The 21,099-nt window shown below is 43.4% G+C and overlaps 1 long non-coding RNA gene across 1 annotated transcript; it reads right to left on the bottom strand.

The window, feature by feature from the left end:
• Positions 1-3,368: 3,368 nt before the first annotated feature.
• Positions 3,369-6,570, bottom strand: LOC121142644. The gene is made up of 3 exons (XR_005879673.1): positions 6,511-6,570; positions 5,214-5,564; positions 3,369-3,563 (listed from the first exon to the last, which is right to left on the bottom strand). It is a non-coding gene; the product is annotated as an uncharacterized LOC121142644 (long non-coding RNA).
• Positions 6,571-21,099: the final 14,529 nt, after the last annotated feature.

Genomic DNA, 21,099 nt, shown 5'->3' with positions numbered 1-21,099 from the left:
AGGACGGCCACTGAAGAAGGGCAAGCCCTTCACAAGCCGCCTCCCGGAAATAAAACCATCAAGACCCGCTTAAATAAAAGCCAGTTTCTTTCCTTTCAGTTCCTCCCTTTCTCCTCTCTCTTCCTTTTCTGAAATACGACACCTTTCAAACAAAACAAAACAAAAGATCAACGAAAAACCACCAAAGCTCACTATTATATAGTGTCTCTTTAAGAGATTTGGAGGCTGGAGAGATGGTTAAGAGCACTTAATGCTTTTCCAGAGAATCCCTGCTCAGTTCCTAGCACCCACGTGGCAGCAACCCACTGGGTCTGCAATTCGAGTTTCAGGGGATCCAGTGCCCTCTTCTGGCTTCTGCAGGCATATGGTGCACCAACATGCACACAAGTAAAACACCCATTGGCTTAAAGTAAGTAGACCTTGAAAATCTGAGATTGTGAGAAAAAAAGTTCAAAGATAATGTGAGTATTCTAAACATAACTGGCCTGGCAGAGAGTCAGCCTACTAAAACCCCAAGAAACTTGAATCCCCCAAGAATATCACACTGGGAGAAGGGAAAGTCTAAAGCCAGTGCCAGTTGCAGGGGAATGCGACCTCCTAGAGAGAGATTCGCAGAATATTGACAGTTAACATAGTTCTGTGTAAAGAGCAAGCATTCTTTGGTCTCTTGAAACCTTTCAGTGTATTCCATGCATGGAATTCCATATATGGTATTCCATATACCAGAGGGGCGTGGTGATGGGGAACTGTAATTCCATTACCTGAGAGACAGTTAATCAGAAGGTCACAGAGATGGCAAGCCTCAGTAATTTAGGGATTCCAAGGTTAGCACGGCTACATGAGTCTTTGTTTCAACCCCCACCCCACCCCAATACCCTTTCCTGCCTCACCACACATGCAAAATTAGAATAAAAAGTTATTTCTACATGCCAAGATTTAGAGTTGTTAGATAATAGTAAATAGTTAATACAAAACTAACTTAGGGTGGGTGGCACTCGCTTTTAATCCCAGCACTTGGGAGGCAGAGGCAGTTGGATATCTGTGAGTTTGAGGACAGCCTGGTCTACAGCCAGAGTTGTTACACCAAGAAACCCTGTCTGGGAAAACCAAAACCAAAACAACAACAACAAAAAATCCAACAACTGACTGAATTAGCTCTCCCTGTTTTGGTACCCAAGGATTGGCTAGTTTTCTATTAATGCTACATTGTTCCCAAAATAATCTTTCCTGTAGCTGATAATGGCACTGTACCAAGGAGAGGTGGGGGGGAGGGGGAGACAGACTCTCCAGTGCTGTTACACTCAGGAGTCATGAGGTCCTTGGCACCATCATGTGTAATTGCTTTCTTCTCAAAAGAATTAAATGGGATCAACAAACTGATTGTTCCTGTCTATTGTTTAAAATTTCTTTCTAGGAGTTGAGCTATATTGTTTAAACAAAAATAAAATAAAATAAAATCAAAACCCAGGCACTGCAGCATCTTCGGCTCGAAGTCTTGTGGGTGTGAAACAGGCTTGCTTTTAGGCTTACATTAGAAAACAGTAAAGGTCTGCCCGTTGGAGAAGGTGAGAAATCTGAAGTTTCAGGCATCATTAAACTCATCCAGAACATAAAAGACCATTGTCACCAGATGTTATCACCAGCCCGGGAATGAAGGGATGGTGTGTGTCCTCTTAGAAGCAGCTGCTTATGTGTATGGATTCTACCTGTGACTTTCTGCCCTCTGGAAGCCACAATGAAAGAGGGCATCTTAGAGGACCTGACTCCCATAGATGAAGTTGGTGTCTTTCTCAGAATGCTACTGGTAATAACAATGCCGGTGTGATAACAAGCTCCAGCAGATTCTCATGACCAGCAATTACGACTGAGTCTCCAAGTAATTCAAAATCGTAAACTACCTTTAAGCCATGCAAGTATCATGCATGACAATAAGTATTCATGTTAGACATTTTGTCACTGTGGCAAGTACCTGAGAGGAACGATAGAAAAGATCACAGTTCAAAGGTCTGCGGTCGGCTAGCTCCACTGCTTTGAACCAGAAACGAGGCAGAACGCCATAGAGGTGGGAGCGTGTGGCAGAGGAGGGTGACCATTTCATGGCATCCCTGAAGCCCAAAGAGACTGGCAGGAAAGGACTGCAGACAAGGTGGACAAGGCTGACACTTGTCTAGTGATCCACTTCTTCCAACCAGGCTCTGCCTTCCACAGTGTCCACTAGCCAATAGCACCTCCCAATATGAATTCATCCAGTGAATGAAGTTGAAGGCCCATTGACCTAACCCCTTCCCCAAAGTCCCGCCTCTGGGCACTGGTGCATCAGGAGTCGAGTCTTCAACACACAACCGAGCAGGGAACTTTTCATCTCGAAACCACTTTGGGAGCATCTGGACAAGTTAGCAGTCACGACTAAACCGTTAGATAGACATGTTGTGTGATGTTTGCTGCTTTAACGTGGCATGGCATGAGTATTGATAAGAGCAACGTACAATAAAGACCCAAGTTCTTTAATTCTATTAGACTTTTCTCATGGGTATAAAAAAAAAAGATGATAATTCAATTTCCAGTCACTGAATTTGTATTTCTAGAGTTCTTGCTCTTTATAACTACTTGATTTTCCAGAACTGTCTTAGGGTTATAACCAGTCACCATGAATCAGAAGAAAATTTTATGTCAGAAATTGTTTAAGAGCCTTCAGGCGGCCTCTGCTGAATGTCTAGCTGAGTGAACTAGAGGAAGACTGTGTTTTTCCACAAAGAAAGCTCGGGCCTTTGCTGCGGTGGCACTGGTTACCTATGTGAGGTTGCTGCGGTCACATGCCATCATTTATTGCTAAAACTCCATTGTTTAGAAACTTACACATCAAGTGGGGGGAAAAGACTATCCAAGGCTCCTAAAGAAAAAGAAAGAACAAAAGGCATTGTCTCATGCTTTTGTTAATATATTTCACTTAAGAAATATTTTGAAATTGATGTTTGATAGTTTTTTTAAGGTAAGCTGATTTTTTATTACAACTTTCAAAAATGTGCATCTTAATCTCTTTTGTCTCATTTCTTTCTTTTTTTATTCAAATTAGAAACAAGCTTGATTCACATGTCAATCCCAGCTCCCTCTCCCTCCCCTCCTCCCCCACTCCCAACCTCCTCAAACCGCACACCACATTCCCCCTTCCCTCCCCAGGGAGGGTGAGGCCCTCCATGGAGGTCTTCAAAGTTTGTCATATCATCCTGGGCAGGGCTAGACCCTCCCCTATGTGTCCAGGTTGAGAGAGCATTTCTCCATGTGGAATGGGCTCCCCAAGTCCATTCATACGCCAGTGATAAATACTGATCTACTACCTGAGGCCTCATAGATTGCTGAGGCCTCCTCACTGACACCCATGTTCAGGGTTTCTGGATCAGTCCCATGCTGGCCTCTCAGTCATCAGTCTGGGGTCCATGAACGCCCCCTTGTTCAGATCAGCAGTCTGCATTTAAGGTTCTGAGGCAGCTAGTCCTCAAAAGTGATTGACAACTAGTGATTGATCACCAGAAACTGGTGTCTATGGGAAAATATAACTTGGTAATCTGCAACAAATAGAAAGATTGAGTGGTTACTATTTTGTAAGTACAGTTATGTGGTGATATATTGTTAAAGCCAAGCTGAAGATCAGAGAAGCAAAACAGCCAAGCCAGTAGATCCTACCTCTACCCCGCTGTCATGGCAATCCTGTCTCCATGAATCCTCAGAGGCAAAAGCTCTCAGTTGCTGTCTCCTCTTTCTTTTACTCCTTTCTCCACCCAAGCGTATCCTCCTGTCTTCACTGCTCCTAGTGCTGGGATTAAAGGTGTGTGATCCCAGGTGCTGAGATCACCTTTGTGTGAGCTGCTTCTTTTAGGACTTGATCAATTTCGTAGAGTCAGTGTGGTCTTGAACTAACAGAGATCCATCAACCTCTTAATCCTGAGTCCTGGGATTAAAGGTGTGTGCCACCACTGCCTGGCTTCTATGGCTAACTAGTGTGGCTGCTTTGCTATTGTGATCTCCAGTGGCTTTAATAAGTCATAAACAATGTATTTATGTTAAGGAATTAGGAAACGGAAAACCATTCACCAGTCATTTTTAGACTAAGAGATCGGTAAATGACAGTAAGTTTAGGATTGTATTACACGTAATGACTTTTTTTCCTTGGGATTGTATTTTACCTGGGCACTACTCAATCCACTTCCACTTTGCTTAATCCCAACGGAGACTTGGCTAGATTTTTTTGCAGCCAACATCCCCTTAGGAAACTTTTTTTTCCAACTAGTCATTCTCTACAACTTAGTGTATTCCCACTGGGTAACTTCCATTCAAATGATTTGTTTAGAGAATGTGAATTATATTTCTAAAGTGTTTTCCTTTAAAGGCAGCTAGAATATTCTTTAATTTCCCCTCTTAACTGCCTTTCTTAGACATTTCATTGAAATGAAAATCATTGTGTATGATCCAAGAACCTTTCAAATTAATTGAAACCCTGGCGTTTTCTGTCCTGGCTTTCAGTTACTGAATCTTCACTTTAGAAAACCCCTAGTGCTCACAATCAGAATTTTTTGTTTCCTTTCATGTGTATTTGGAAATGACTTTTTAAAGAGGGGTGGGTGGAGGCTGGGAGGGATCGATGCACAGGTTCAGATGGTATCCCTTTGATGCCGTGCGATTTCTTTCCTCCCCTACCCCCTTGCCTACGCTCTGACATCAGCAGCCTCTACTTCCAATATTGCTGTCACTTTTTATGCTGCATGAAACTACTCCCTGGAGTTGTTACAAAGATATTCTTACTCTTGTAGTTCTCCAGTCATAGTATTGTTGATCGTAGGCATGGAATGTCAAAGAAAGCAGTAGTAGCTACTGGGAAAAATTATAATTAAGAGTGTTCCTACTCTTCGATAAGGAATACTGGAATTGGTCCATCTATTCTAGCTGTTCTGGTAACAAAGTAATAATTTCTAGATTAATCATGTTTCAAAAGGACTCATGGAAAGTAGAGAGTGTAAATAATTCTTTTTTTAATTAATTAAGTTATTTTACATCCTGGCCTAAGTTTCCCCTCACTTCTTTCCTCCAAGTCCCTCCCAACCCTCTGTTCCTAACCCCCCAATCCACTTTTTCTCTGTTTCTGCTCAGAAAAGGGTAGACCTCCCATGGATATCAACAAAACATGGCATATCAAGTTGTAGTGTGACTAAGCTTTTCACCTTGTATTAAGACTGGGCAGGGCAACCCAGTATGGTGAGTAGGGTCCCAAAAGCTAGTAAAAGAGTCAGAGACAGCCTCTGCTCCCATTGTTGGAAGTTCCACAAGAGAACCAAGCTACACATCTTGCAAAGTGCCTAGGTCACTGATTGTTGGCTCAGTCTCTGTGAGTTCTTATGAGCCCAGGCTAGTTGATTCTGTGGGATTTCTTGTGGTGTCCTTGACCTCTTTGGCTCCTACAATCTTTTTTTCCCCCTTCTTCTTTAGGATTCCTAAAGCTCCACCTGAAGTTTGGTTGTTTCCATCAGTTTCTGGATGAAGCCTCTCTGATGACAATTGGGCTAGGCACCAATCTACGAGTATAGCAGAAAGTAGTTAGGCATCATTTCATTGACCATTTTTTCCTCCAGTCATGTTTGGTTCTAGCCTAGGTCTCTGGGTCATCCAACCTGTAGTTCCTGGTGCTCTAGGTACTGTCAAGAGTGGGATTACTCTCTTGCTATGGGTTTTAGGCTAGACCAGTCATTAGTTGGCCACTTCCTCAATATCTAGGTCACCCTTACCCCAGCATACCCATGGGCAGGACAGACTGTTGGGGTGATATCTTGCTTGTACAAATAAAACCTGTATGAAGGTCAAAGAATGGAGCTTGCCACAAGCTAACCATAGAGGTCTGTAGGTCTATACAGACAGACAGGAAGGAGATGGCTGGGAGGAGAGAGGATATGAGCAGACAGAAACAGGAACTCACTCTCTTGTCTGATGAGATGATAAGGAGGTAAGGTGTGGCTATGGCTTTCTCCTTCTCTCTGATCTCTCAACATTTTCCTCAATATCTAACTCCAGGTTTTTATTATTTAGACCAATTAAGATCTCCATTTACAGACTGTAGGTTGAAGGTTATGTGGGTGGGTTGGTTTCCACTCCCTCCACTTGAAGTCTTGCCTGGTCACAGGAGATGGCCAATTAAGCTACGAGTATCCACTATTGCTAGGAATCTCAGCTGGGGTTATCCTTATATATTCCTGGAAGATTCCCTCACCAGCCCTGAAATACCCTCTCTTTCCAGTAGTCTCTTTCAGTACTCTCTCCCTCCAAACACTCCCATCCTGATCTCTCATGTTCCCATCCCTCTTCCCCCACAGTGCACTCATGAAATCTCTTCTATTTTCCCTTCCCAGGGAGTTCTGTGCATCTGCCTTTGAACCCTCCTTGTTACCTAATCTCTCTGGGTCTGTGAATTGTAGTATAGTTATCCTTTACTTTACAGCTAATACCCACTTATGAATGAGTACATACCATGTTTGTCTTTATGGGTCTGGATGATTTTTTTCTAGTTCCATCCATTGCCTTCAAATTTCATGACATCGTTGTTTTTTAACAGCTGAGTAAAAGTACCACATTTTCTATATCCAGTCCTTGGTAGAGGGACATGTAGGTTGTTTCCAGGTTCTGGCTCTTACAATTAAAGTTGCTATGAACACAGTTGAGCAAGTGTCCTTGTGGCATTTATTATGTATACAGTGCTTTACCTGCATGCATGCCTGCACACCAGAAGAGGGCATCTGGTCTCGTTACAGAAGGTGGTGAGCTGCTGGGAATTGAACTCAGGACCTCTAGAAGAGCACCCAGTGCTCTTAACCTCTGAGCCATCTCTTCAGCTCCCTAATATACTTCTAATCACATTGCCCTGTGATGCTTACCTCCTTTATATTAAACGGTTGTACCATTCAGCAAAGTCTGTGAAATTACATAAGGAATAATAGTAATTATCATTTGATACATTTTGATTGTTTTCAGTCCTCTGGTGTGACTTACAGTCTCTGACCTATCAGCCAAGTCTACCCCATCCTGAGGGTACATATTATTAGGGATATTGCTAGCTACCAATAACAGAATTTTCACCAAAGTATCTTAAACAATGAAAATTACCCTGCCTCACGCGCTCAGTCCAAGGCAAGCAGATTTTTTTTTACTTTAGGTTCCGTATTTAGGACAGGCTGTTTCCAGTTTTGTCCCTACCAATCTGAGTTTGTTGGACTTTTTACTTACGATTTTTCTCTTCATAATTGTAAAAGGTTTCCATGGAAAATGATGCTGGTTATCAAACAGCTGTGGCCAGATGTAGAAGAACTGGAATATCTCCTGGTCTATCTCTTGAATAAGAAACTTTCATCTTGATCTAAGCAGGCTCCTGTTGCTACTCCTATTGGCAAGTTACCAGCCCTTATCCTTGCACGCAGTAATGGAGGCAGTCGCTAGGTACACCATGGCAAGTGATTTTATAGAAGACAAAAGCTGAACTAGGAGGAGACAGGGGGAGGGCACTATGCTGATTTTTTTTTGATAGTTCCCAAACCTTGCATAAATGTGAGAAAAACAGTCATCTGAAATTTTCTGGTGCTCACAGGTAAGCTGTACCCTTCTTTAACAAATACATTTTCTATTTTCAAATTTATAAATTGAATAAAAATTAGAGTTGCCTCTGCATCAGTTATTTTCCTACATCGACATAACACCTTTATTTTTGATCATCCAACTTGGTAGGTAGTGGGTATTTTACATTCTCACAATGAAGAGAAAAAATAGGCCAAGGATGTAAGTTATAAAGAGGAAAGTAAATGAAATTTGTGGAGATAATAAAGGAAAGAAAAGGCAGGAAAAAAAGGAGGAAGGGACAGCGACTAATTTGGATTGTTTAACATGAGCGAATTCAGCTAACTAGGTCACTTGCCACTTGACATGATATTGACAATAAGCCCTTGAGACACCAGAGAGACAGAGGAAGGATCAAGGAAGCGTGGGTTCTGCATGTTAGAATCTGTCCCTCCTAACCACAGGGCAGGTGTGTCCTGGAAACACATGCTCACGCAGCTTGATGGTAGAGTCTGGTGGCACTCCCTTTTCTTTTTCTTGTTTTCCCCCACACTCAAAGATAATTTGACTTACAAGCTATACAAATATTTAAGACTCTAATTTTTTTCTCAGCAACAATTACAGAAGGTTATAAGAGGTCAAGGATTTGTCTGTTTTGTTTTGAGGCAGGGTGGCTTGGCTATTACCCAGGCTAATGAGAAACTTAAGACCCTCCTTCACGGGCCTTCCCAGTACTGGTGTCTGTCTGTCTGTCTGTCTGTCCGTCCGTCCGTCCGTCTGCCTGATTGCTGGTTGGTTGGTTCTTGTGTGTTTGTGAGTGGCTCAGGGTCTCTGTAGAGGGGAGACAAGTGAGCTACACACCCCTTCCCACTACTTCCTCCACGTGAGAGAACCCTGCTGAACTTTCCCCAGTTGTGTCAACTATCATTTAAGCTAAACATATTTTCATTGCTTTCAATCTTTATATCTACTGTGAAATAAATAGGTTTCGAAAGCCATACCAAACAAATGTATACTCCAGTGAGCACAATATGGCAGTCGCTCTTGCCTTGAGTAATGGAATCAGGAAACAGGGTTTTCCAGCTCCTCCGGAAGCCCCACAAATGCCTTGAGCTGAATGGTATATGGTAAGCCTTTCCTTGCTCCACAATCATGCACGATGGCCTCTTGATGAAATTAGGCATCACCTCTATGTATTTCTTTAGAATTGGTTGACCCCAGCACATCCATAAACACTACATTTTGTGCAATAAACACTTGTATGGCTTATAATCATCCTGCACTCTATATTCACCCTCCCACTATTCCTTTTTCTTTTATAGTTTGAAGATCTGCAGACACCAGAAGTGCAGTTTCCTGGTAATTGAATTTGATCTTCCTGGGGCAGGCTACACATTCAGTTGTCCTTCTGCTAACTGGAGGTTGAACTCATCGTCAGACTAGGCTTTACCTCTTTTGAAACTACAAGTGAAGTATTACTTAAGTTATTAAGTCATTGCTTAACAAAACAACTTAAAGAAAGAAAAGCTTATTTTGGCTCACAGTTTGTAGGATACAGTCCAACATGGCGGGGGAGATGTGGTGGCAGGAGGCTGCTGATCACATGACATCCACAATCAGGAAGCAGAGCGAGGTGAATGCTGGTGCTCATCTCACTTTCTCCACTTTATTCGGTCTGGAATCCCAGATCAGGGAATGGTACTACCTAGATTTGGGGTGGATATGTCTTCCCACTTCAGTTAAACTGATCTTCGTTCTCTTGGTGATTCCTGAGATAGCCAAGCAAATGCCATGACAGCTCCTAATAACCTGGTTTAAAAAAAAGCTAGGTGTCAGTTTCAGCTTCCTGAAACTATAGAAGCAGTTTCTAAGGAAGCCACAAACAAATACCAATCAATCAACAATGTCCCTGACAGCAGAGACAAGGGGGACTGCATGTACTAAGCTTGAGCCAACCCACTGCAGTATCTCCAGGCATTAGGAACAGATTCTGGGAATTGTCCAAAGATGGAAGAATTGTAGTCCTAACCAGCCCATGTTAGCCCTTGCCAATCAGAAATGCACTAATGTAACTGCTTGCTTAGCCAGTCATAGATAGGGTAACCTAACTGTCCCTAAAATGCCCCTTGGCTGTATTTAAAAGGAGCCTGCAGGCTCTACTCAGGGACATGAACATTCTGTACAGGTGAACAGTCCCAACATATGCTGGTATAGCAAATAAACACCCTTGACGATTGCATACGTGACTGGTGATCTTTTGCGGGACAACTTGTGAGCCATAACAATTCTAAGTCCCATCAAGTTGACAATCATGATGAACAATCAAAGTTTGTTATTTCATCAGGAGACAGCTGCATCAGGCCAACCTTCTTTCTGTAATCCGATCCATTAATTTACTGGGGCTTGCAAAATGTGATATTAAAATCCTAGTCCTGGGGCTGGAGAGATGACTCAGAGGGTAAGAGCACTGGCTGCTCTTCCAGGGGTGCTGAGTTCAATTCCCAGCAACCACATGATGGTTCACAACCATCTGTAATGAGATCTGGTGCCCTCTTCTGTCATGCTGGCAGAACACTGTATACAGAATAAATAAATAAATCTTAAGAAAAAAAAGAACCCAGTCTCTTTTCCACTTGTGGGCTGAAAATATTCTATAAAGAGACATAGCTCTTCTTCTGCCACTTGACTACCTAGAGATACAATGCAAAGGCTGAATGTTGCTTTTCCTATATATGCTAATTTTCAGGTAATAACATTTCTCCACAGAAGCTGAATAATTCTTTCTTTCTTAAAATCACAACTGTGGCTAATTTTATAAGGTCTCAGTCAATAACAGCTGTTTCTTAAAGCTCAAATGCCCTATCTTTGGACCACAGAGGTATTTTTGAGTTGGTTTCTAGTCCCTCTTGGCATGACCTAGTAATTGTTGCTAGATTCTTTGATATCAGGTGTTTCAAGTTTACTGCTTTCTGTAGTAAGAAATATTCATGCAGTTCCAAGCCCACAGTCCTTATGTTAATTCTTAGTCCTGCTAGATTGGTTACTGTACCTAAGACTCTAGCTGTTGCCTAGTGGATACAGATAAAATTTTATAGGTGATGGACTCATATTTCTAATCAAATTCAGGACTGTGTGTGGGTTTGTTTGTTTTTATTTTTTTACTCTTCTTTTAAAGCCTGAATCTCTTTGCCTCCATATGAAAATTCCTCCTTAAACAGGACACCATAGATTAGTATTTTAATCAGTTTGGATTATGATAACAAAATACTCTAATGATTAAATTAAATTAAAATGTATTGTTCACAGTTTTGGAGACAAGTCCAGGAAGGGTGTGCCAATAGATTTGACATATGGCAAGGGTTCCTCTGTTTGTTAACGGAGGATTCTTCTGTGTCCTCCTCATGAGGTCGAAGGATGAGCAAGCCCCCTTGAGCTTCTCTGATGAGGGTGCCAGTCCTTACGCTGTAATCACCCACACAAAGAAGCTGCTTGCTGACATTTTGTGATGGGTTACCATGTTAACGTACAAATTTGGTGAAAACACAACACTCAAATCATAGTTGATGGAATATCTCATCCATGTTAATGTACAAATTTGGTGAAAATACAAACACTCAAATCAGTTGATGGACTATCTCATAATGATTCCTTTACTTTATGGTACATTATTCATATGAAAGGACCAGAATAACAACACACAAATGCCTTTTATGGACCCATGGACATTGCTATCTTGTCGGGGATGCTCCTTAACAATGTCACCCATCATGTTCACTTTTGATTATGATAAGTATTGATTCTTTGGGTAAACTTCATCTTTACTGTACAGACCAGCCATTATATTGAGGTCTTTCTGAGCATCTTAAATATACCTGAAATTCATCCTGTAACCATTCTTCATGAAGAACTAATAAGAACAATACTCTCTGCTTTTTTGAATCTTGGTAACTATTGTTCAGTGATGTTGGCTCACATTTTTTAGTCCTTGTGTCTCTTAGCTGTACTCTTCCATTTTCTCCTAAAATCTTGTCGAATCTGATGATAACCTAGTTTTCTAACCTTATAAATCACTTGCTGAATTTGTATTGATTCCCAACAGAATCTTTTCTATTTCTGTAAAGCTTGCTCGTTTACTTTCAGTCCCTTCTTCTGCTTTAACCATACAATCCTCTGAGTGCTAGGATTTATAGGTGTGTCACCACCTCTGCTCTGGAATGAAATGTTGGTGTTTGCTGTTCTGGGTCAATAGTTTCAGCTATATGTTGTGCCTTTTCAACACACGGATTCATATTTATTTTTCCTTAAGGAAATTATGTGTGTGTGTGTGTACGTGTGTGTAGTTATGTTTTTTGCTGTCTGTGTTGTTCCTTCTGCCTGTCTTCATTGGTCACATTTGTTAACTATGGTTCACTCTTACTTATTTCATTTTTCTCTCATTAAATTTTTTAAAAATTAAAACTGACCTCTTTAGACCCTATGTGTCTCTGAAGCCAGAATCTGTCTCATTTAGTTTGTTGTCCCCATTCTTCAAGTTTAGGTTCATTTATGAAATGATTTCTTGTTTACTTCTAATTATCTCCTAGTTCTGTCACTTTATTATCTACTTTTTAAATTTATATTAATGTTACCACAGTGTCAATCCTTTTCGTAATGCACTTGAGTTTATTTCGAATTAGAAAACTATTTTTGATTTGTTCTGTGGACATGGCTTCCTGGTATACGATGCATTATCGGGCACTTTTCTTTAGCAATAACTTGGTTGAATGTGCTTGTCCATGCCTAAAAAGTCAGTATTCAAGAAGCAGAAACACTGCATGCAGGTTCAGAGCCTGCTTAGGCTACACAGAGCAACCCTGTCTCAAAACAACAAGCAACCAAAAAATTCCCCCCCAAAAACAGAACTGGGGGAATGCAGATTAGAGAGAGCGATTGCCTAACAGAAACACACCGAAGCCAGAGACTCCATCTCCATCTCAGAAAACAACAGACCACGCCACCCCCCCCACAGCAGAAACATTTTTTTGTTTTTGTTTTTTCCATTTTTCTTTTTGCACAAAAACAGTCCATTTATTCAAGTGTTCTCCAGCACAAGTACATCAGAAAGGAGCTTTATTATATTCTTCTGGGCACAAAAAAAAAAAAAAGTGATGAAAGCGGAACTGGCAGACTCTCTACATCTGCTGTACGTATTGACCTCTTTAATTACTTCATCAACAGCTATGTCACAAGCATCACGTACACAGAGATACAACGGGACGCCCGGCGGTGCGGAAGGCTGCGTGCAGCCCCCACGCCCTTCCTGGCTGCCCCAGAACCAGACTGTGAAATGTACATTATTATTGTCAATAAATAGAGAAGCAACCCTAACAAAAATACAGTGGTTTTTTGGGATGCTGGGACCAGGAAAAAAACAAACAAACGACAATTAAAAAAATAGGAAAAGAGAGAGGAAGAGGAACCAAAAAGAGGGTCAAGGGAGGAAGATTCTGGAAGGTCCTGCATTTAGCTGCGTGGAATGTGGAGTAAAAGCCACCGGGGTCAAAGCGAGATTGCCTGTAACAGTAAACGTTATTACCAAATCAGCTACGGAGTTTACTTTGCAGTATGAATACATGACTTCCCGCGAGAAAGCACCCGCTATTTCGATGCCTCAGCTAAAACACGTGAAATCGCTCACTTAGTTTCCAAGTACAAAGTTAAAATGCCTTTTTAATAATAATATATCAGAGTAAAATAATAGTCTCTTTTAAACTCCACTACAAGAAAACAAAACAACATCATTGTCCAGACAGCAGACTTAATTTAACAATATATATTTTAATAAAATGTGTTTAGCACCTTGTTGAGTCACCTCCTCCCCTCTGCATATTCTAAGGAATTTCAGCTTTTGTTGTTGTTGTTTCTAGAGAATTCTAGGGCTGGGCAATCAAATTAGTCTGTAAAATGGGACTAGGTGAGACTTTAGTCGCTGCTCCTGTCCTCAGGTGCCAGGCGGGGTTTAGGAGGGCCATGCTATGGGACCACAAACAGAGCTCATTCCAATGGGGGAGCTGGAGTTTCTGGGGCCCCCAAGAGAAGCTGCCAAGTCGCCAGCAGCTAAGGGTCTTCCATTTTCTCCCTCTGGGCCCGCTTCTTAGTCTCCAGTGCCTGGGGCTACAGACTTGTCTCCAAGCGAAGGGCCCCCCCCCACCTTAGCTGGGTCTTGGAAGCCTTCATACAAGACACTTACTCCCCAAAGATCTCAGCTTTCTTACCACAAACATGCACGAGCTCACAATGACCCTCAGCAGCCCTTTCCTTGGGGGCCCCCAACCGGGCACGGCCGTTCCTCTGTGTGGACACTGACTGGATGGGAAAGGGTCGAAAGAGCCATCCTAACTCAACCTCATCACTCAGCAGCAATACCTTTGCAATCATAGTGGGGCGGGCGAGAGGCTTCCGCTGTTCCTTGCCAAGGGGGACAACTCGGTGCCACAAGCATTTCGAGTAGTGCCAGACTCAGACCTAAAAGCGGGCCTGCTGGGAAACTCAGCTGGGCTGGTCATGTGGCCCTCGCCCAGTGACAGTTCCTGAAGACCCTGTAGTGCCATAAAAAACTCTGCAGCCATCTGAACAGGGCTGGGGATTCACTTCTACTCTCTGGACACACTGCGTACTAAGAAACACAGAAACAATCTGCAGTTTTCCTGTTTGCATTCTTTCAAAGTGGTTCAGCTTGACTCCCAACTCCTCAACCAGATGCTTTACCCTGGACACAGCACGCGGCGACCAGAACAGAGCATCCCCGGAGCAGACACGCTGGTACGCCTGCCTTGCTACCGAACTCACACTCGTCACTTGCTAAAAGCCACAGGGATCTCTGCTTGCCATCTCTCTACCTGCCGCCACACTCAGTCCTGCTGCCAAAGAGGTCCAGGAGGCTCTTCTAACAGGGCATCTCACAGCAGAGAAATAGCCTCCTGCAGGTTCCCAGGCTTACTGGGTCCTACGGGGAGGAATTAGCACCAGCTTGGGACCCTGCTGGCATGTGTACCTCCGCAGGAGGCCTTGGTTCCGTGACCCTGGCGCTAGCACCGGCTACCTCTCCTGGGCAAGATCTTTGGCACAAGGCTTCACACGGCACCTGCAGAAGGGAGGCTGTTACTCAGTCCTTAGCACCTTAGTTTCCAGGGAAAACAACCCTTTTCTTTGGAAAGGAAACCCCACGAGGAACCCCTCTGGGGATCCTCCCAGGACCCGACTCGAGCCTCGGCTCCATCTACAGCGCTCTCCTAGGTGCACTACACAAACTTCCCACAACCCCACCTCAACTACCACAGCATCCTAGCAGCTCTCCTTTGGAGGTAACTCCAGAAACCCCACTTAGGATAGAGATGGAGGAAGGGAATCACAGTTTTGCCAAGCTGGCACATTTCCAAAGACCCCCAAGAAAGAGACCTGGGAGGGGTCAAGGGCTGACTTGACTGCTGCCTATATCCTAGAGTAAGAACAAGCCCACACATTGGGCTGAAAGGAAAGCTGGTGAAAATCACCAGATGCCCCATGAGGAATCCCTTCTAGGGAACCTGCCAGGTCAGTACTGGTCAACCTGGAAGCCTCTACTTGGTTCTTTGGGAATGCCACATCCTTCCTGTTGAGCCCTCACACTAAGCACAGGGACTGGGGAGCACCAGGCCCAGCTGAGGGGGCGCTGGGCTACTGGGAAGGGCTAGCTTCTTCACATAAGCAGTGGGCAGGAGTTGAAGACAGTCCTGACAGTAAGAGCTGGGAAGACCTTGGCGTTGGCTAGAGGGGGAGGGAGCACTCTGGACTGCCTAAGGCAGCCCTCCTCCCCCCCAGTCCTCCTGCACGGTGCTGGTGGACTCCAGGTCAGAATGGAGCCCCAGCAGAAACATTTGTAAGACATCTGCTCTCAGCTCTAACTTTCCTCATTGTTATGTGACAATGGTTCTTCGAACTTCTACTTGGAAAGGTGCTGAGGGTCAGGGCTCTCTTAACCACCTTGTCTCTTCCATTCACTGCTTCCTTTATGAGACGTCCTGGTTCTGTGATCTACGCCTGTGGTGTATCTCCAGCTACTTCTCTTATTTAAACCTGGAATTCATCTAGTGGTGTTTTCCTATCATTGTGCGGTTCACTTACCGTATGGTTGACCATTTCTCTTCCCATGGCGTTCTTGTAGAAGGGAACTCTGGAGAGCCAGTTGCTAAGATGGTCTCATCGTGTCTAGACTGTTTAAATTCCTTCAGCCTTCACAACAGATCCCTTGCACCCACAAACTACAGGTTGGGCACAACCCACTTGCTTTGATTTTTAAAAGATTGCTATTTGTGGCTTATTTTGTACCCGCCTGTCACTCTATCAAGCGTCCTTGTGTCTCCACCCTTTTCTGCTTAGGGGCTGACAGGATTCCAGTTTTATGATTGCACAGGGGCTCATGATAACCTAGTTTACAGCTTGTGTGGATGCCTGGAAACCAAGTATCATGAATATTGAGAAGCTCTGGGCCACATCACTGCTCCAGTGCAGTGTAGGACATGCATCTTTTTGTTTGGTGGGATGGAGAACACAGGGCCAGAACTTTTCCAGTGAGGGGATTCTGTGCCCCTCAGAAGGCTCTGAGAAACAGACACGGGGATCTTGATGTTATCTCCACAGAGACTTCTAATACACTTTAATATTTTGCCTCAAAATTCATATAAACTGGGCTACAAAGATGATTGTCTTTAGGATTTGACATACAAGCATGGAAACCTGAGCTCGGGTCACCAGCACCCATGCAAAGCCAGGTGTGGTGATGCACACCTGTAACTCAGAGTTCAGGGAAGATAGAAAGGATGTAAAACCATTTGAAGTGCAGATAGGCTGGACCAGCTAGCATTCCAAGCAGGAAGTGGCAGTAGGAGAAGACTAAAATCCACTGGAAATTGTCTACAAATATCTCATGAGGGGGATTTGGGTTTCTGATGAGTTAGTGATTGTTCTATCATTGATAGAAGGAGGAGACAAAAGGTAAATGTGGAAACAGATTCAAATTGGAAGTAACTTTGCAGACTGTTAGAAACTAATAGTTAACTGGACAGGAGGAGCAGGGCTCACCGAGATGTCCAAGAGACAGGATGTGGGACTGTTGAGTGTGTGGGTGCTAACTGAAGCCCAGAGCGTAGGGACAGAGTGCAAAGCGGGCAATCATAAACCTGGGAAAGGACACTCAAAGAGGTCTGCATCTGAGAGAAGGCAGAGAAGGAAAAGCCCACAACAGAAACCAAGAAGCAGAGCAGGACAGTAAGTGACACAGAAGACACAAGGGGAACTTCCCGAGGAGGGAATGTTTAAGAAAGATTCTCTCTTACCTAAGAGAGAATTCAGTCTACAGCTGATAACACCTTCAGCAAAGTAGCAGAATACAATATTAACTCAAAAAATCAATAGCTCTACTATATGCAGACGATAAATGGGCTGAGAAAGAAATCAGAGAAACATCACCCTTTACAATTGCCACAAACAACATAAGTACCTTACAAGTGAAAGACCTATACAGAAAGAACTTTGAGTCTTTAAAGAAAGAAATTAAAGAAAGTACCAGAAAATAGAAAGACCTTCCATGTTCTTGGATAGGTAGGATCAACATAGTAAAAATGACAGTTTTGCCAAAAGCAATCTACAGATTCAATGCACTCCCCACCAAAATCCCAGCACAATTCACAGACCTTGAAAGAACAATATTTAACTTGATGTGGAAAAACAGAAGATCCAGGATAGCTGAAACAACCCTGTACAATAAAGGAACGTCTGGAAGCAATACCATCCCGGACTTCAAGCTCTATTATAGAGCTATAGTCCTGAAAACAGCTTGGTATTGGTACAAAAATAGACAGGTAGACCAATAGAATCCAATCGAAAACCCTGATATTAACCCACACACCTACAAAAACCTGATTTTTGACACAGAAACTGAAATTATACAATGGACAAAAGAAAGTATCTTCAACAAATGGTGCTGGAACAGCTGGATGCTGGCATGTAGAAGACTGCAGATAGATCCATATCTATCACCATGCACAAAACTTAAGTCCAAATGAATCAAAGACCCCAACATAAATCCAGCCACACTGAACCTCTTAGAAGAGAAAGTAGGAGGTACCCTTGAATGAATTGGTACAGGGGAATGCTTCCTAAACATAACACCAGTAGCACAGACATTGAGATTAACAATTAATAAATGGGACCTTCTGAAACTGAGAAGCTTCTGTAAGGCAAATGAACAGTGAACAAAACAAAATGGCAGCCCACAGAATGCGAAAAGATATTCACTAACCCCACATCAAAGAGAGGGATGATTTCCAAAATATACAAAGAACTCAAGAAACTAGTCACCAAAACACCAAATAATCCAATTAAAAGGAGGGGTACAGAGTCTATCAGAAATTCCACTCTTAGGCATATACCCAAAAGATGCACATTCATACAACAAGGATGTCTGTTCCACTATATTCAAAGCAGCATTATTTGTAATAGCCAGAACCTAGAAGCAACCTAGATGCCCCTCAACTGAAGAGTGGATACAAAAAATGTGGTACATTTACACAATGGAGTACTATTCAGCAGGGAAAAAACAATGCAATCTTGAAATATGCAGGCAAATGGATGGCACTAGAAGAAATCATCCTGAGTGAGGCAACCCAGTCACAAAGGACAAACATGGTATGTACTCACTCCTATATGGATTTTAGACATGGATCAGGGAAGTGCCAGCCTCCAATTCCACTGCCAGAGAGTCTGGGAAACAGAACCTTTACCCAATGACTGAAGGAAACAGAGGCAGACACCCACAGCTAAGCATTGAACTGAACTGGAATCCAGTGACAGAGAGGGAGGACTGATGAGCAAAGGGGTCAAGACGGGCTGATTTAACCCACAGAAAGAGCTGACCTGAACAAGGGGGAGCTCTTGGACCCCAGACTGATAGCTGGGAGGCCAGCATAGGACTGATCCAGACTCCCTGAATGCGGGTATCAGTGAGGAGACCTAGGCAATCTATGGGGCCTTGGGTAGTATTCATCCCTGGCATACAAATAGACTTTGTGTGCCTATCCTACAATGTGAGTTGCTCTTTCTGCCTGGACTCTTGAGGGAGGGCCTAGGCCCTGCCCTGAACGAAATGACAGACTCTGGAAATCCCCCATACAGGGCCTCACCCTCCGTAGGGAAAGGATTGGGTGGAGGGCTGGGCAGTCTGGTGGGGCCTGGGATTGACATGTGAGTGAATCAAACTTGTTTATAATTTAAGTAAAAAACAATTTTAAAAAAATGGGGCACAGAACTAAATAGAGTATTCTCAATAGAGGAATGTAAAATGCCTAAAAGACACATGAGAAAGTGCTCAACATCCTTAGCCACCAGGGAAATGCAAATCAAAACAACTCTGAGATACCATCTTGTTCCTGTCAGAATGGCTAAAATCAAAACCACCAATGACAGTTTATGCTGGAGAGAATGTGGAGAAAGAAGAACACTCCTCCAATGCTGATGGGAGGGCAAACCCATACAACCACTTTGGAAATCATTACCTCAGGAAAATGGGAATCAGTCTACCACAAGATCCATCAATTAGACATATACCCAAAAGATGCACATTCATACATCAAGGACATCTGTTCATCTATGTTCATAGTAGCATTGTTTTGTTTGTAATAGCCAGCACCTGGTAGCAACCTAAGATGAAGAATGGATAAAGAAAATATGGTACATTTACACAATGGAGTACCACTCAGTGGAAAAAAACAATGGAATCTTGAAATTCTCAGGCGAATGGATGGAACTAGAAGAAACTATCCTGAGTGAGGTAACCCAGTCACAAAAAGACAAACATGGTATATACTCACTCATATGTGGATTTTAGACATAGAGCAAAGAATTACCAGCCTACTATCCACATTGCCAGAGAAGCTGGGAAACAAGGAGGACCCTAAGTGAGACATACATGGTCCCCTGGAGAAGGGGAAAGGGACAAGATCTCCTGAGCTCATTGGCAGCATGCGGGAAGGGGAGAAAGAGAAGAGGAGAATAGGACAGGAGAGGGGGGAGCAAGAAAATTGAGTCAGGGGAAGAATAGAGAAGAGTAGGATGAGAGATACCATAATAGAGGGAGCCATTATAGGTTTAAAGAGAAATCTGGCACTGAGGAGATTTCCAGAGATCTTCAAGGATGACACCAACTGGCAATCTAAGGAATAGTGGAGAGGCTACCTTAAATGCTCTTCTCCGCTATTGAGATTAACGACTACCTTATATGCTATCCTAGAACCTTCATCCAGTAGCTGATGGAAGCAGAAGCAGAGTTTCACAGCTAAACACTGAGCTGAACTCCTGGAATCCAGTTGCAAAGGAGGAGGAATGATGAGCAAAGGAGTCAAGACCAGGCTGGAGAAACCCACAGAAACAGCTGACCTGAACAAGAGGGAGCTCATGGATCCCAGACTGATAGCTGGGAAACCAGCATAGTACTGATCCAGACCCCGTGAACATGGATGTTAGTTTGGAGGTCTGGGCAATATATGGGACCTCTGGTAGTAGGTCAGTATTTATCCCTAGTACACAAATGGGCTTTGGGAGTCCATTTCACATAGAGGGATACTGTCTCAGCCTAGACACATGGGGGAGGGTCTAGGGCCTCCTTGGAAGGCCTCACCCTCCCTGGGGAGCAGAAAGCAAATGGGACGAGGGTCATGGGGGCCAGGGGAGGAAGGGAGAGAGAGGGAACTGGGATTGTGACATGTAAAACAAGTTTGTCTCCAATTTAAATTGAAAAAAAGAGAAAAGAAGAAAAGAAAATTCAGTGAGGGTTAGTTAGGAGACACTGGGAGTTAGTTACAAAAGGAAGAAGTCTGGTTTAGAGAGCAATTGTGGGGGAAGGGGACATAGGCCTTCAGGTATGTCCCTAGAGGTGGGTGAAGAAGAGGGTGGCAGGTTCCAGAAGACAAGGTCTGCCTTTTCCACAGAGGGAGCTGGCACACAGGAAGCCTGCAGTGTTCATAGGACTGAGAACTTCTAAATCTGAGAACTTCGCTCTGCGGTTCATCACTAGTCTGTGGTTCTGCAAAGATGGGTGATGACTCAGGACACCAAGCAGAAAACCACCTGTTCTTACAGACACACACGGACAGGGCAAGATGAGGAGACAGCTCATTCAATGGGTGGCTGTCAGTCTTTACTTCAGAGTAGTTTCTGCTGGCAGCACTAGCAGAAAGTACGGTGGGGGGCTGAGGGCAGAGGCCAGGTGTCTGCAGCCACCACCAGCTCACTCTTCTCAGTTCCTTATGAAGCTGTTTGTTTTCCCGGCTTCTCAAAGGTTCCCTGAAGTGCTCTGAACATCTTACCACCACCCTGCTTTCATTGTGCTGAGTGAAAACTTAACTCCTTCTTTCATTAGTTACTGCAGGGTTTCTGCGACAATAATGCACCGTGACCAAGACAGCAGATGAAAGGATGAGTTTAGTTGAGTTTAACAAT

The sequence above is a fragment of the Mesocricetus auratus genome, unplaced genomic scaffold (genome assembly GCF_017639785.1).
Source record: "Mesocricetus auratus isolate SY011 unplaced genomic scaffold, BCM_Maur_2.0 Super-Scaffold_100010, whole genome shotgun sequence".
NCBI classification, from domain to species: Eukaryota; Metazoa; Chordata; class Mammalia; order Rodentia; family Cricetidae; genus Mesocricetus; species Mesocricetus auratus.
This window is presented reverse-complemented; position numbering and strand designations above follow the sequence as displayed.